Here is a 15056-nt window from a genome sequence, read left to right on the forward strand (position 1 = left end):
AGGACAAAGAACAGGAGTAAAAGTTCTAAATTGGGGGGAGATAAATTTTACAAAGCTGAGAGGTGAGCTGGTGAGGGTGGACTGAATATGACTATTAGAAGGAAAAACTGTGTCAAATCAGTGGAAGGCATTCATAGGTGAGATTCTATGGGGACAGCGTTGACATGTCTCCACAAAGAAGAAGGGCGGGTCTGCCAAATATAGTGCCTCCTGGTTATCCAAAAGCATTCAGGCCACCATAAAGCAGAAAAAGAAATCTTATGACAGTCATAAAAGACTTTATACTGTAGAAAGCCTAGAGGAGTATAGAAATTACAGGGGTGAAGTAAAAATGGAAAAAAGGAAAGCAAAGAGAGGATATGAAAATTTTTGGCAGTTAAAATCAAAGAAAATCCTAAGATTTTTACTAGTATATCAAAAGCAAGAGAATAACTAAGGAAAAGGTAGGGCCTATCAGAGATCAGAGTATCAGAGATGTACAGAATAACTTGTGGGTTGATGCAGAAGATATGGGCAGGGTTCTCAATGAGTACTTTGTCTCTGTCTTCATTAAGGAGAGGGATGATGCAGGCATTCTAGTTAAAGAGAAGGAGTGTGAAATATTAGATACAATAAGTGTAATGAGAGAGGAAGTACTGGAGGGCCTGGCATCCTTGAAGGTAGATAAATCACCAGGGCTAGGTGGATGGTATTCCAGGGGGATGCTCTGAGGATTACTTTAAATCCTCACTATACAGGCAAGGTCCCAGAGGATTGGAGGTCTGCGAACGTTGTACCATTATTTAAAAAGGGTGCGAGAGATAGGCCAGAAAATTATAGGCTGGTCAGTCTGACTTTGGTGGTGGGCAAATTATTGGAATCAATTCTGAGAGACAGGATAAACTGTCACTTAGAAAGGCACAGATTTATCAGGGATAGTCAGCATGGTTTTGTTAGGGGAAGATCGTGTCTTACTAACTTAATAGAATTTTTTGAGGAAGGAACAAGGAGGATTGATGAGGGTAGTGTCATGGATGTTGTCTACATGGATTTCAGTAAGGCATTTGACAGGGTCCCACATGGCAGACTGGTCAGAAAAGTGAGATCTCATGGGATACAGGGGAAGGTGGCAAGTTGGATCCGAAATTGCCTCAGTGACAGTAAACAAAGGGTATGGTCGATGGATGTATTTGCGAATGGAAAATGGTTTCTAGTAGTGCTCCACAGGGCTCAGTGTTGGGGCCCTTGCTGTTTTTGTATATATTAATGATTTAGACTTAAATATGGGAGGCATGATGGGAAATTTGCAGATGACACAAAAATTGGCCGTGTAATCGATAGCGAAAAGGATAGCTGTCGACTCCAGAATGATATCAACGGTTTGGTTGAGTGGGCGGGGAAGTGGAAAATGGAATTCAATCCAGAAAAGTGAGAGGGAATGCATATGGGGAGGGCAAACAAAACAAGGGAATACTCAATAAATGGGAAGTTATTGAGAGGGGTTGAGGAAGTGAGAGACCTTGGAGTGCATGCCCACAGGTCCTTGAAGGTGGCAGGACAGGTGGGACAAGGTGGTCAAGAAAGCATGTAGAATGTTTTCCTTTGTTGGACGAGGTATCGAATACAAAAGCAGGGATGTAATGATGGAACTGTATAAAACACTGGTTAGGCAACAGCTGGAATTTTGTGTACAACTTTCATCACCACATTACAGGAAGGACATAGTTGCTCTGGACAGACTGCAGAGGAGATTTACAAGAACTGTTGACAGGGCTTGAAAATTGCACCTATGAGGAGAGACTGGATAGGCTAGGATTGCTTCCCTTAGAACAGAGGAGGCTAAGGGGTGATCTAATGAGGTGTACAAAATTATGAGAGGCCTAGATAGGATAGACAGGAAAGACCTGTTTCTTCTAGCTGAGGGATCCGTTACCAGGGGGCATAGACTTAAGGTGATTTGTAGAAGGGTTAGAGGGGACATGAGGATAAACTTTTTCACCCAGAGGGTGGTGGGCGTCTGGAATTCACTGCCTAAATCAGTGGTTGAAACGCTCAACTCATTTAAAAGGTACCTGGATTTGCATCTGAAGTGCTGTAACCTGCAAGGGTACGGACCAGGTGCTGGAAAGTGGAATTAAAATAAGTGGCTAGTTTTTTTTTCCCCTTTTTGGCCAGCGCAGACATGATGTGCCACATGGCCTCTTTCTGCACCGTAACTTTTCTATGGTTCTATGTTCAAGTTCTGCATAAGTTCCCTTTTCCCAAGAAGACTATTAAAATGGGCTTATTCTCAAGTACTTCTCCATTTAATTTTTTAAAATACTGTTGAACACATGGGGAAATCAATGAAAAAAATCAACCTTGAAATTATGCCCAGGGATACTGATGCTGAACTTTTGTTTGTTTGAAATTGCTCTCTTGTTTGATTGGAGCCATTAACTCTGTTTTAAAATAAAGATTTCATGTCTCCTATAAAGTAATATATCATGAAAATTAATATGAAAACATTTGCATGTCAATATCCCACAGCATCACTTTCAAGGCTATCTTCTGTTACAGAGCACAGCTTTGCTAATGCAGCGATGTCAATGCAAAAATAGTTACAAATTAGTTCTATGTTTTAAAACAAAACTGGTGCAAATTTCAAACCAATTGAAATACATACAACTGTGTAACAGTGAGAAAAGTCAAAATGACTGAATTTCAGTCCAATATGTTTGAGTTATGATGTAGAAATTGGGATTGAATTTCTGTGGGGAGTTCAGTGTAACTTTGCAGGATCTGCAGAAGCCCAGAGAAATGGTTAAAACACAACTTACATCATTTCTCCAGGGTTCCTGTGAATCCTCTGTTTAAGTTACAGCTGATAGTCGAGAGAACCCCACGTTGAAATTCAACTCCAGTGACTTGAATGCCATTAGTAAAATGGGGGGAGGTCCGTTTTGGAACAAGCATGTGACCTGGGACTTATCTGTGGAACATTTCTTTAAATAAGCATATCAGTTCTTCAAAATATTGCTTTTGGAGCTTGGTTCTATTATTTGCTGTGCCCGTCGGGTGACATTAGGCATAAACCCAGTGTCGCAAGAGTAACTAGCATTACAATTCCTCCTTCCATATGGATGTAAAAAATGCACTAAATCAAAGCAAATGGCCCAGTCAACAAATTAGAAACTGAAAATAAACATAGTAATTCCAATCTCATCTTTGACAAGATAATATTCTGCAGTCCCTGTCTTCTCTGAGCACTGACAGCTTTAATGCTTCTGTGACAAGGCAGGAGCTTTCTGAAGTGCAGAAAAAAAGTTCAGTCGGTCTGTTTGAAGAATGTAACATAAAGGGAGTAATGATCCTGAAATGTTTTTACTGCATTCCAACAGAGTTACAAATGGCTTGCTCATTTGAGCCAAATATTTGACTAAAGTATTACCTGATGCACTCTCATGAGGATAATGTAATAAGTACAGTCTTAGCACAATTACATCAGATTTCCACCATCATCCCTGGTAATTGCATTATCCCTCAATCTCGAGAGTATTTTCTCCCTTTAATTTCCTGACAAGCAGCTCAGCTAATTAGACCTTCAAGGAGGATCTGTGTTTTCTTTCTCAGCAGCTAGGTGGCAAAGCTATTGCTTGGATTCACTTACTGGGGAGGACAATATAGCTACTGTTGACCTTGGCAAAAAAGAATGATTATTGTACTTAATACCAGATTTACAGTACAGCCAATTTCAAAAGCAGCTTGCACATTCTGGGACTTGTAAACTCATCCTGTTTATAGCTTAGAATGAATTTAGCAGAAACAGACTGAAATATGACTGATGCTAAGCTGAACACCAGAGTCTTTCCTGTTGCTTTCCTTCCCCATCTCTGTTGCATAGATCGTGTTGTGTTTTTACCCATGTTTACTGGTGTGGTGTCTCCCTGTCTTGATAAAATATTATGGAGTAAAAATTTACAGTTATTTTTAAAAAACCCTTCATGAATGCAGAATTTGTAACAGTGCCAAAGTTAAATTTAAACCTCATCTGGGACCTTCCATTTTTGAAAATGGTACCATTTATTAAGAAAGAGGAGCCAAATAATGCAATTATTTGCTGCTAGAAATTGAATATCAGTTGGCTACATAGCTGAGTAAGAGGTTTACTTTCAGATGTTCAATTATCACCTAACTATAAAGACTCCTTTTAAGATGTTCATCATGAAAAAGAACTCCCTTCATTTTTTGCCATGGAGATGTTGATTATGGCAGGCTCTTGGATATCAAACTTGACCATATCAATTTCTAATAGCTTCAGAAATATTACTCAACAAAAACTATTTCCGTTTGCTGCAGCCTAAAAAAATAACCAAAGGTGATGTACATTCCATCACGTTAGCTTCTGTCTCGAATGATTATAATCTTCTGTCTGGATTTGAAAGATACTGAAGCTTCAAGAATTAACATTTTCAATTTTGGTGTTGGCATTCAAAAATAATTTCATTTAACCAGCTTGGCTACTTGGGGTTGAATTTCCCTCGACCAACCCAGAAGATGTCAACCCAGTCTGTTTCTTGTGTAGCAGTATCCTGACAGGAGCCCACATGCCAATCAAAACAATAGTGAATGGGGATGCTGCAGTGAAGGTACAGGAAGAGACAGCTTTAAAGCTACTCATCAACCTCCATTTATACCCCTGGCAGGCTGAGAGCTCTTAAAACCAGGTAAATTTCTGAAGCCCGAGTGGAGGGACAAATGCCTATTATAGAGCACTTTGCTGGCAGACCCTGGAGTTATTTGTAAAAGCCGGGGAAGGTTGGGAGAATGGTGGCTTGCCTGACTCCGCCTCATTCCTGTCATTTACATGTGGTGTGGCATTGAAGAGATGCTCTACAGGGCCGTGAGGAGGAAACCCAAGGTTGGAGTGTGGCGATAGACCTCCCTACACTATATTTCTCATTTTTTCTCTGCTAATATCACCTGTTTTGGGGGAAATCCGTGAAACAAACTCGCTGGGCAATCTACATATTTTAACTAAGTCAAAAAGAAAGTGTTTACTCCCAAGTTGAATAACTTTTTATGTTAAGTCAAGAAGTTGGTGATAATTTCATTATCACTGGAAGCCAAATAAAGATATAGGTATTTTATGGAGTGATGCCATAGTAGGTTGGAACAGTAACACATAAGGCAGTGTTGTGGCACCCCTGTACTGAATTGCCAGCCCATCATGTCCCAGCAGAAGGGATTGAGTAGAGGCTCAGTGCTTCTTCATTAGAAAGAGGGGAAAATTAGGGTGCTGGTCTGCTTTTCTCTTCCCCCACCAAAAGGCCAGCTTGAGTGATATAATTGAAGCACCAAGGAGTGGATTCCTGGTGAGATTATGAAACCTCAGTAGTTGCTTCATGAATCGTCACATGAACGGATCCTTAGTTATTGCAAGTCAAGAGGATTACATAACGGAGGGCAATCATGTTTACATGGTGCATTTTTGTGGATTGTGACCAAATCATTTTCCTTCGTTCATGCGACGTGGGTGACAATGGCAAGGACAGCATTCGTTGCCCTGGAGAAGATGGTTGGTAACTTACCTGAGGGAACACAGAGCTTCCACACAGTATCTTGAACATTCTTTATAAATGAAACATGAGGCACAACATAAAAGGCAGAACCGGCAAATTATAGAGGTTACAGCTTGTTGATGGAACATATGATTAAATGTGTTTAGATAGTGACCCTGGATAGGTTGCTAGACCAAAAGAAAGCCAAATATCAGCCAAGTGAAACAATCAACAATGCCTTATTCAAGAAAGGGTGCAAGGATGTTCCTAGCCTCTACAGACCAGTTAGTTTGACATCAGTGGTGGGTAAGGTTTTAGAAAAAAATTATCGGGGGGAAAAAATCAACGGACGCTTGGAGCAGTTTGAGCTAATTAAGGAGAGCAGCACAAGGCAGATTTAAACAAAAACAAAAATACCTGGAAAAGCTCAGCAGGTCTGACAGCATCTGCGGAGAGGAGCACAGTTAACGTTTCAAGTCCGTATGACTCTTCAACAGAACTAAGGAAAAATAGAAAAGAGGTGAAATATAGATCTTGCTTGACTAATCTAATTCACTTTTTTGATTAAGTAACAGAGAAGGGAAAGCAATGGATGTTGTCTATATGGATCTAAGAAAGCATTTGACAAACTACCACAGAAAAGGTTGGTTAAGAAAATTGAAGGTCAGTGTCAAGTTGGATGAATAAAATTAGCTTAAGGATAGAAAACAGCAAGTTGTGGGAAATGGTTATATTTCAGACTGGAGGATGATAGACAATGGTGTTCCCCAATGGTCAGTTCTAGGGCCATTTTTTTTTAACTGTATATCTGCCGTCCTTACCTGGTCTGACCTACATGTGACTCCAGACCCACAGCAATGTGGTTGATTCTTAAATGCCCTCTAAACAAGGGCAATTAGGGTTGGGCAATAAATGCTGATCTAGCCAGCAACGCCCACATCCCATGAATGAATAAAAAATAAATGACTGGATATTGATATACAGAGTAAATTTAAAAATTTGCCTAAGGTACCAAACTTGAGGGGTGGCAAACAGTGAGACTAAAACAGGACATAAGTTAACAGAATGGACAGACAAGTGGCAGATGGAATTTAATACAGAGAAGTGTGAGCTGATGCATTTTGGCATAAAGGATTGGGAGACGCAATATGGCACTGAGGGATCTAGGGGTGGATGTGCCCAGATCTTTGAAGGTAGCAGGACATATTGAGAGAGTGGTTAGCTAAGCAAATAGGATCTTGGGCTTCATAAATTGAGACATTAAGTACAAAAGCAGAAAGTTATGCTGAACTTTTATAAAGCCCTGGTTAGGCCACAACTAGAGTATGACATCTAATTGTAGTCACCTACAATTTTGCCCTTGATGGGCGGGTGGGCCCCACTGGCTCAGTAGTGGGCGGGCAAGTGCCCGCTGCCGCCGAAATGGGCCCCGCCGCCATTTTAAGTGGGCAGGCCAATGGGAAGCGCTATGTGCTTCCTGTGCGGCGGGGGGAGGGATTACCCAACTGTCAGAGTGAGACTAAGTGCTGCCTCAGGGAGAGCACTGACAGTGTTTGAAACTTTAAAAATAGAAAAATAAAAAAATTATTAACATGTCCCCCTCATGTGACAATGTCACATGAGATGGGACATGTTAATAAATATCACAAAAACTTTATTAAACTTTTTTAAAACAGACATGAAACCTCATCCTGCCTTCCTGAATATTTAAATGGGGCGGGATGATGTCGGGGGTTCCCCCCCGATGTCATCCCGCGTCATTTTCGCGTCGGCGAGCGGGCTCCGCCTCCAGCTCACCAACAGAAAAATTCTGCCCTAGGAGATTTGATAGAGATGTACAGAATAATGACAGGTTTGGTTAAGATAGGCAAATAAAAACTGTTCTCACTAGTTGATGGTACAAGGATTAGGGGCACAGATTTAAGCTTTTGGGCAAGAGATGCAGGGGAATGCGAGGAAGAACTTTTTTACGCAGCAAGTGGTAATGACTTGGAATTCATTGACCACAGGAAATGGTAAGTGGTGGAAAGAGAGACGATCAGTGATTTCAAAGAGAGTTTTGATGGACACTTGAAGGAAATAAACTTACTGGGCTATGGGAATAGAGCAGGAGAATAGGACTGACTGGATCTGGCATGGACTTGATGGGCCGAACGGACTCTTCTGCCCTAAATAACTCTAAGTCTGTCATGAGGCTAAATATTAGCTGTTCTGGAAAATTTGCCCCTGTTGCCAAGGATCTGTTCAACATTATTCCATTATTATAGAAAGTAATTGTCATAATATCAGGTTCATTTCATCACTTGTGTTCCTTTCCCTGGTGAAAGAAAATGATTATTTTGAAAACTCGCATGCATCAGCTTTCTCCATTCCTGTCCTGATGAGCTGAATGTTACTGGGCTATAGTTTCATGGCACCTACAGCCATCCAATATCTTGCCAGGTAGTTATTGTTCATTGTAAACTTAGTGGGCAGGATAGCAATTATTGATGGTATTATAGCCAACACCTACTCTGCATTTTCCATCAGGAGTCATTGGATTGCCATCAGGAGTAGCAGTGTGACTGACTGACTTTTCCCATCTCTAGCTCAGGGTTTTGAGGTCAATTGTAGGGGTCCTTGGTTGATAACTATGCATAGGCGAGGAATCAGACCTCAGACTCTCTTGGCCTGTATGTGTTACGTGGGCTTTTGAAAACATTTTTTTTTTAGATGTTAACTGTGGATCAGTGATAGCAATCTCACTAAGGTCATTGATTTGTGGGCTCAAATTCCACTCCAAGGTCTTGAGCAGCAAACCTAGGATGATAATCCAGTGTAATACTGAGGGATTGCTACAATGTTAGAGGTGCTGTCTTTGGATGAGCTGTTAAACTAAGGCTCCTTGTGCCCTCTCAAGTCAATGTAAAAAATCCTATTATTTTGAATAAGTGGAGGGAACTCTCTGTTGTCCTGACCAATATTTATCCCTCAAGCAACACGTAAAACCAGATTATATGGTCATGACCCCATTGCTGTTTGTGAGAGATTTCATGTGCACAAATTGCTGCTGTCTTTCTGATGTTGCAACAGTGATTATGGGCATGATTTTTCATATGGCAGGTGGGCTTAGCGGGAGTGGGCGGGGGGCGGGCGTGGAGCCGATCGCCGCCCACGATCTGCTCCGCGCTGCCATTTTACGCAGGCAGGCCAATTAACGCAAGCTGCCTCAGGGAGATTGAATTGATGTTCAAAAAATTAAATGAAAGGTTTATAAATTGATTTAAGCATGTCCCTTCAAGTGACTGTGTCACGTGAATTGGGAGATGTTTTTATATTAATGACATTTTAAAAATTTATTTAATAAAAGCTTTAGGAAACCTCATCCCGCTCATGGATGAGGTTTCCTAAAAACGCGAAGGCCGCTTGGGCTTTTTACCTCCCGCCAACCTTAAGGTTGGACAGGCACCTTTTATAATAACCTTGATTAAATCCTTAATGGCCTTAATAGTCTGTTTACATATCAGCGGATGCGCAGCCGACTCCAGTGCACGCTTGCCAACTGAAACTGCGCTCCTCAGCGCGATAATGTCGGTTAGAACGCCTGACGTCATCACACGTCATTTTACGTGTCGGCGTGTCGGGCCTGCCCCCGCACACCGACGGAAAAATCCTGCTGTATAATTCAAAAGGTACTTGTCTGTAAAGCGCTTTGGGATGTTTTGAGATTGTGCTATAGAAATGAGGTCTTTCATTTAAATAGGCAAAATACAAATGATGAACATGGTGCATTTGTGAATCTTATGCTGCTCACTGGGATATTGTCCAGTATATTGAAAGGTCATCTTGCATTTTAAAGGAATTGTGATACCAGTAGTACTGAAACTGTCAGACTAATTGAATGTTGCACTGTGTTATGATGGGGAAAAAAATCACCCAGGGAAAAGTGTCTTAAGATCATTGTGTATAAAATAAGTAAATCTCATTTGCCCTATATGATCCGATGGAAAGATTTATATAATTTACATTACTGCATATTTTCCTAATTTATTTAGTTAACTGAGCAAAGGTAAATAACCACAAGCAAACTGCTGTTGTTGGAATCGGAAGACAATAAAGTAAAAACACATCAGAACTTCATTCTGCCACTAATATATGAATCCTGCCCAGTTGCATCCCATTCATTTGTCAAGTCTTAGCAAGTGCCATTGGTATTTTTTGATTTTCAATGTATAGTAATTTTATGATTTTTAATTCCTTGCATATTCATATTATTCAATTGCTTTTTAGCCGACCTGTTTGACTCAGCTCTCGGATTATTGAGTCTGCCATTGCAATTTGACTGCCTTCTATTACTACTGGGTCATGTCAGAGTCAATTTGATTGCAAAAGGACCTAATTTATCTTCCTTTCAAAGTTAGCTATTGAATAACTGATAGGATTGGTTGCAGCCCTTATTAAGCAGAGACCATGATTTCCTCGTGAATGTCAACATTCTCATGTCAAAACATTAATAAAAAAATATGTTGAATGGTGGTTCGATCAGCTGGAAGCCTGTAACTTGAGCAGCAACTGTGTATTCTATCTGCAATCCAATCTTGCTGGGCACTAAGTCCTGAATATACAATCACCTATGAGGTCTTGTATCCAGCCTCTAGTTGATGCCTTCCAGTACTAAGAGTTTTCTCATCAGCTGCACGGCTGATATGCTCAAGCTTTATGCAAGAACAAGTGAAGAACAACTTCTGACATTCTAGCCAACTTCCATGTTCTAGGTATTCAACTGCAGTGCTGTGTACCAGGCTGACTTGCCAACAATTACTTCATCCAGGTCTTTGTCCTTATGTTGGGTAAGTCACTTTGCTTCTTCATAAGGCTAGCCCACTGTTTCATGTATGAGAACAGCAGTCTTCATCAATATCTGTCTCTGTGAGAGGCTTTATTGAAACTGCCTAGAATTGGCAGCCTACAGTGCTTGCTTCATGGCAGAATCACGTGATTACAGAAAGCCAGATGTGTAAATCAGACTGGTTATATTTCAAAACCTAAACATCCCCCTTTTCATATCGAACAAAAGATACAAACATCCCCCTTTTACTAGCGAGCAAAAAAACACGTTTGCATGGACGATCCTGTGTGACAGTGAATTACCCAAGTTACCCACTATACACCCACTATTCTCATGCATTAACAACTGTTTGTTCCACTAGTCAGTCTCTGCACATACATTGCACACACAGTCTTTAAACTGCAGGTCTCTTAATGGAATGCACGTGCATTGACATTGGCTGTTCGTCTGGGTGATGTTCCTTGCCCAGAGAGTGTCGTTCCCAAGGCCCTTGTTGCCTTGGCAACTGTTATTGTTCCATTGTGGTTGCTGGGGACTCTTGGACCTCTGGGATTGATGGTAGTTCTGTACTCAGTACAGCTGGTGCGATCCCTTCTCCCTGACCACCCGATTGCCATGAAGGAACAAGTTCGCTAGTTGTTCAGATATGCCTGTGGTTGCACCAGTATATTTGATCATTCAATTCTATTGTGTACGATTGAGGTGACAATTTCTGTGCGCATGTGCCAAGTTTCCACGTGGCTGACTCCTGTTGAGAGTGTTGAAGGTTTGCACACCGAATAACTCTCCAATGCTCAGCTCTGGTAATGGTTTCACAGCCTTTTCAAACTAAAATTTGGCTTCCTGTTGTTTCACCTTGATCTTTTCATTCACATCTATTACTACTTCTGGTTTCAGAGCTTTTTTGCTGTTGGAAGAGTAGTTTGCGTGCAGCAAACTACTCTTTAATCTCTGGACAGGGCTTCTTTCCATGCCTTCAATCGGTGTGTTTCTCTATTTAGGGATTGCCTTGTATATATCTGTGCTAAATTTGCTTGATTTCTTGACCAGTCCTTTGGCAATTTTCACTGCTGCCTCAGCCTTTTCATTTGACTGGAGATAGTGTGGAGACGATGTGCAGTGCTGAATTTCCCAAACCTTTGTGAATTGACTGAATTCTTCACTTGTGAACTGCGGGCCATTGTGTTGAGTGACAAGGTCTGGAATGCTGTACTGACTGAAGTGTGCTTTCAGGCATCCTACTATTTCTCCTGTCGTCATTGACGTCAGCTGGTCTAACTCCCAGTAGTCAGAATAGTGGTCTACAGTGACAAGATAATCAGTTCTTGCCAAAGTGAAAAGTTCTACTCCCAGTTTCATCCATGGGATGTTATGTGCCATCAGTGGCTCTCTAGCTTGTTCAGCTTGGTACTCGTTTTAATTTCATTGCTCATGTTTGACCAGTAGAGCACACCTCTTGTCTGTCTTAGCTGTGTTTTCTCTGTAGCCAGTATCATACTTGCAGCTTTCATTTTTGTCCTTTTTTCAGCAGCATTTGTTGCAGATTTGAACCTTTGTGTTCCTCGGTTCTCAGAGTCTTCTTGGTATAATTTCCAGGGTTCAAAAATCTATCATTTCTTCACTTTCTGACACCATGTTTCATGTATAGGGAAAGCAGTCTTCACCAGTGTCTGTCTCTGTAAGAGGCTTTATTGAAACTGGCTAGAAATGGCAGCCTACAGAACTTGCCTTATGGCAGAGTCACATGACCGCAGAAAGCCAGATGGGTTAATCAGACTGGTTACATTTCAAAACCCAATTACCTGCAGTACCACCCTCCGCCCCCTCCCCCCCCCCCGCCACCCTCCCCCAACCCTTGCTTCCAAAAGGTCTTTCTACCCTGCAGCTGTTTCTCTTGTACTGCAAAACCACTTTATCTTGGTTTTGGACCTTGCACATGAGCTGGAATAAACTTTTTTGTTGCACCTCTGCAAGTTCTGAACTATTATGAAAAACTGTTTGGACAGATATCTTATGTCACACACTTGTCCTACACCGGGACTTTGCTGTCATTGTGATAAAAGTATCTCTCTAAGCATTTTGACTTAGGTTGCAGGAGTTTTTAAAACAGAATGGGAAGAGTCCCACCTGGTTGATCGAGCTGCCTTCCATGTCATGCTGGATGGTTAGTCATCAATAATTCCCTGAGGACCCACATGTTTATCGATTGGATTATCATGTCAGTCAGGAAATGTTAACTCACTTTCAATCTTTCACACAACTCAGAGCCAATTTTTAACTTTGTAGATACTCCAATTACATTGCTCAAGGAGATAGTCATCCATCAGTCATTACATACCAACCGGGTAAAGCTTGAACCCACACAGATAATGCAAACTCATCATGAGAGAGAGAGATGACATTGTCACTGAGTTGGTAATCCAGAGACTCAGACTCTAGGGACATGGGTTCAAAACCCACCCTGACAGGAGCTATTTAAATTCAATTAATACAATCTGGAATTATAAAGCTAGTAATGGTGACCCTGACAACTATCATTGATTGTTGTAAAAGTCCATCTAGTTCATTAATGTCCTTCAGGGAAGGAAATCTGACATCCTTACCTGGTCTGGCCTACATGTAACTTCTGACCCACGGCAATATGGTTGATTCTCGCCCTTTGAAATGGCCTAGCAAGTCACTTTGTTCAAGGGAAAGTGGGATGGGCAACAAATGCTGGCCTTGCCAGCGATGACCACATCCCATGAAAAGAAAAGGACAAAAAATGAGCAAAATGGTGAGCAGAGTAACTCGCCACAATGCGGGTGAGTGCTTTGCACAAATCTTTATGCCACAGCATTGACGTACTTCATTGAATTAGCAAGCAGGACCTCAAAAATAGTCATTTCTGGATTACCTCCAGTGCCACATGTAAATCCCCTAATTGGCCCTACTCCTCCTTTTACCACCCTTTTACTATTTATGTGCAAGTACAGAAATAGGAGGAAACGCAGATGAATGTGTGGCTGGAAAGATGGTGCAGATGGGAGGGCTTTGGATTCCTGGGATACTGGGACTGGCTCTGGGGGAGATGGCACCTGTAAGCTGGACGGGTTGCACCTGAACAGAGCTGGGACTGAGTTTCTTGTGGGGCATTTTGCTAGTGCTGTTGGGAGGGCTTTAAACTAACTCAGTAAGGGTGTGGGAACCAGGAGAAAATATTAGAGAACAACAACAAGGTGGAGAAAGTACTGGGAGAGACAGCATAAGTTTAGAGAGTAGTAAGTTAATAGGTAAAGCCGGAGTAAGGGAGAAAGTAATGAAGTCGAAATCAGGGTTATACTGCATGTATGTAAATGCACAGAGTATAGTAAATAAGATTGGTGAGTTACAGGCTCAGATTGCCATGCGGAATCATGATGTTGTGGCGATAACAGAGACCTGGCTCAAGGAAGGGCAGGACCAGGTGTTAAATATTCCTGGGTACAAGGTGTTCAGGAAAGATAGGGCAGGAAGAAATGGAGGAGCAATGGTGGTATTGGTTAAGGAGAGCATTACAGTGCTGGAGAAAGAGGACGTCCCAGAGGTCTCAAAGACAGAATCAACTTAGCAAGAGCTAAGGAACAAAAAGGGTACAATTACATTGCTCGGTGTAGTCTATAGACCGCCAACTAGTGGGAAGGATGTAGAGGAACAAATCTGCAGGGAAATTACAGAGAGATGCAAACATTATAGAGTAGTTGCAATGGAGGGCTTTAATTACCTGAATGTAGACTGAGACAGTGGTAGGGTAAAGAGCAGAGAGGGGCAAGAATCTCTAGAGAGTATTCAGGAGAATTTCCTATGGCAGTATGTGTCCACTTCAACAAGAAAGGAGGCAGTGTGACTTGGTTCTTGGAAATGAGGTGGGCCAAGTAGATCAAGTGTCACTGGGGAAACATTTAGGAGACAGTGATCATTGTATCATAAGGTTTAGGAAGACGGTAGAAAAGGACAATGGGCAATCCAGAGTAAGAGAGAGCCAACTTCAATGGGGCAAGAGCAAAGCTGGACCGGATAGACTGGAACCAGAGGTTGGTGGGAAAAACTGTAGCTGAAAATGGGCTACCTTCAAAGAAGAAATGGTTCAGGCACAGTCAAGGTATATTCCCTCAAAAGAGAAAGGTAGGGCAAACAAATCCAGAGCTCTCTGGATGACAAAGGAGATAGAAATTAAGATAAAGAAGAAAAAGTATCCTCATGACAAGTGTTAGGTAGAAAATACAATTGAGAACCAAGCTGAATACCGAAGGTCAAGAGGAGAGGTAAAGAAGCAAATCGAGAAGCGAAGAGGGATTATGAAAAAAGACTGGCAGTCAACATAAAGGGGAATACCAAAGTCTTCAATAGGCACATAAATAGTAAAAGGATGGTAAAAGTAGGGCCGATTAGGGGCCAAAAAGGGGATTTACGCATGGAGGCAGGGGGCATGGCAAGGTGTTAAATGTCATCTGTCTTTACCAAGGAAGTGGATGCTACCCAGGCCATGGTGACAGACGAGGAAACTCTGTCACTAGAAGGGTTAAAAATTGATAAGGAGGTGGTATTGGGTACTTAAAGTTGACAAGGCACCAGGACCAGATGAGATGCATCCAAGGATATTGAAGGAAGTGAGTGGAAATTGCAGGGGCACTGGCCATAGTCTTTCAGTTTTCCCTAGACTCGGGAAATGCCAGGAAACTGGAGAACTG

At 41.7% G+C, this 15056-nt stretch overlaps 1 protein-coding gene across 3 annotated transcripts in view; it reads left to right on the plus strand.

Annotated features, from left to right (window-relative positions):
• Nucleotides 1-15056, plus strand: part of fndc1 (fibronectin type III domain containing 1) — a 256905-nt gene that overhangs the window by 50552 nt on the left and 191297 nt on the right. The window lies entirely within an intron of this gene.

This window comes from Cetorhinus maximus, chromosome 14 (assembly GCF_964194155.1).
Source record: "Cetorhinus maximus chromosome 14, sCetMax3.hap1.1, whole genome shotgun sequence".
In the NCBI taxonomy this organism is placed as follows: domain Eukaryota; kingdom Metazoa; phylum Chordata; class Chondrichthyes; order Lamniformes; family Cetorhinidae; genus Cetorhinus; species Cetorhinus maximus.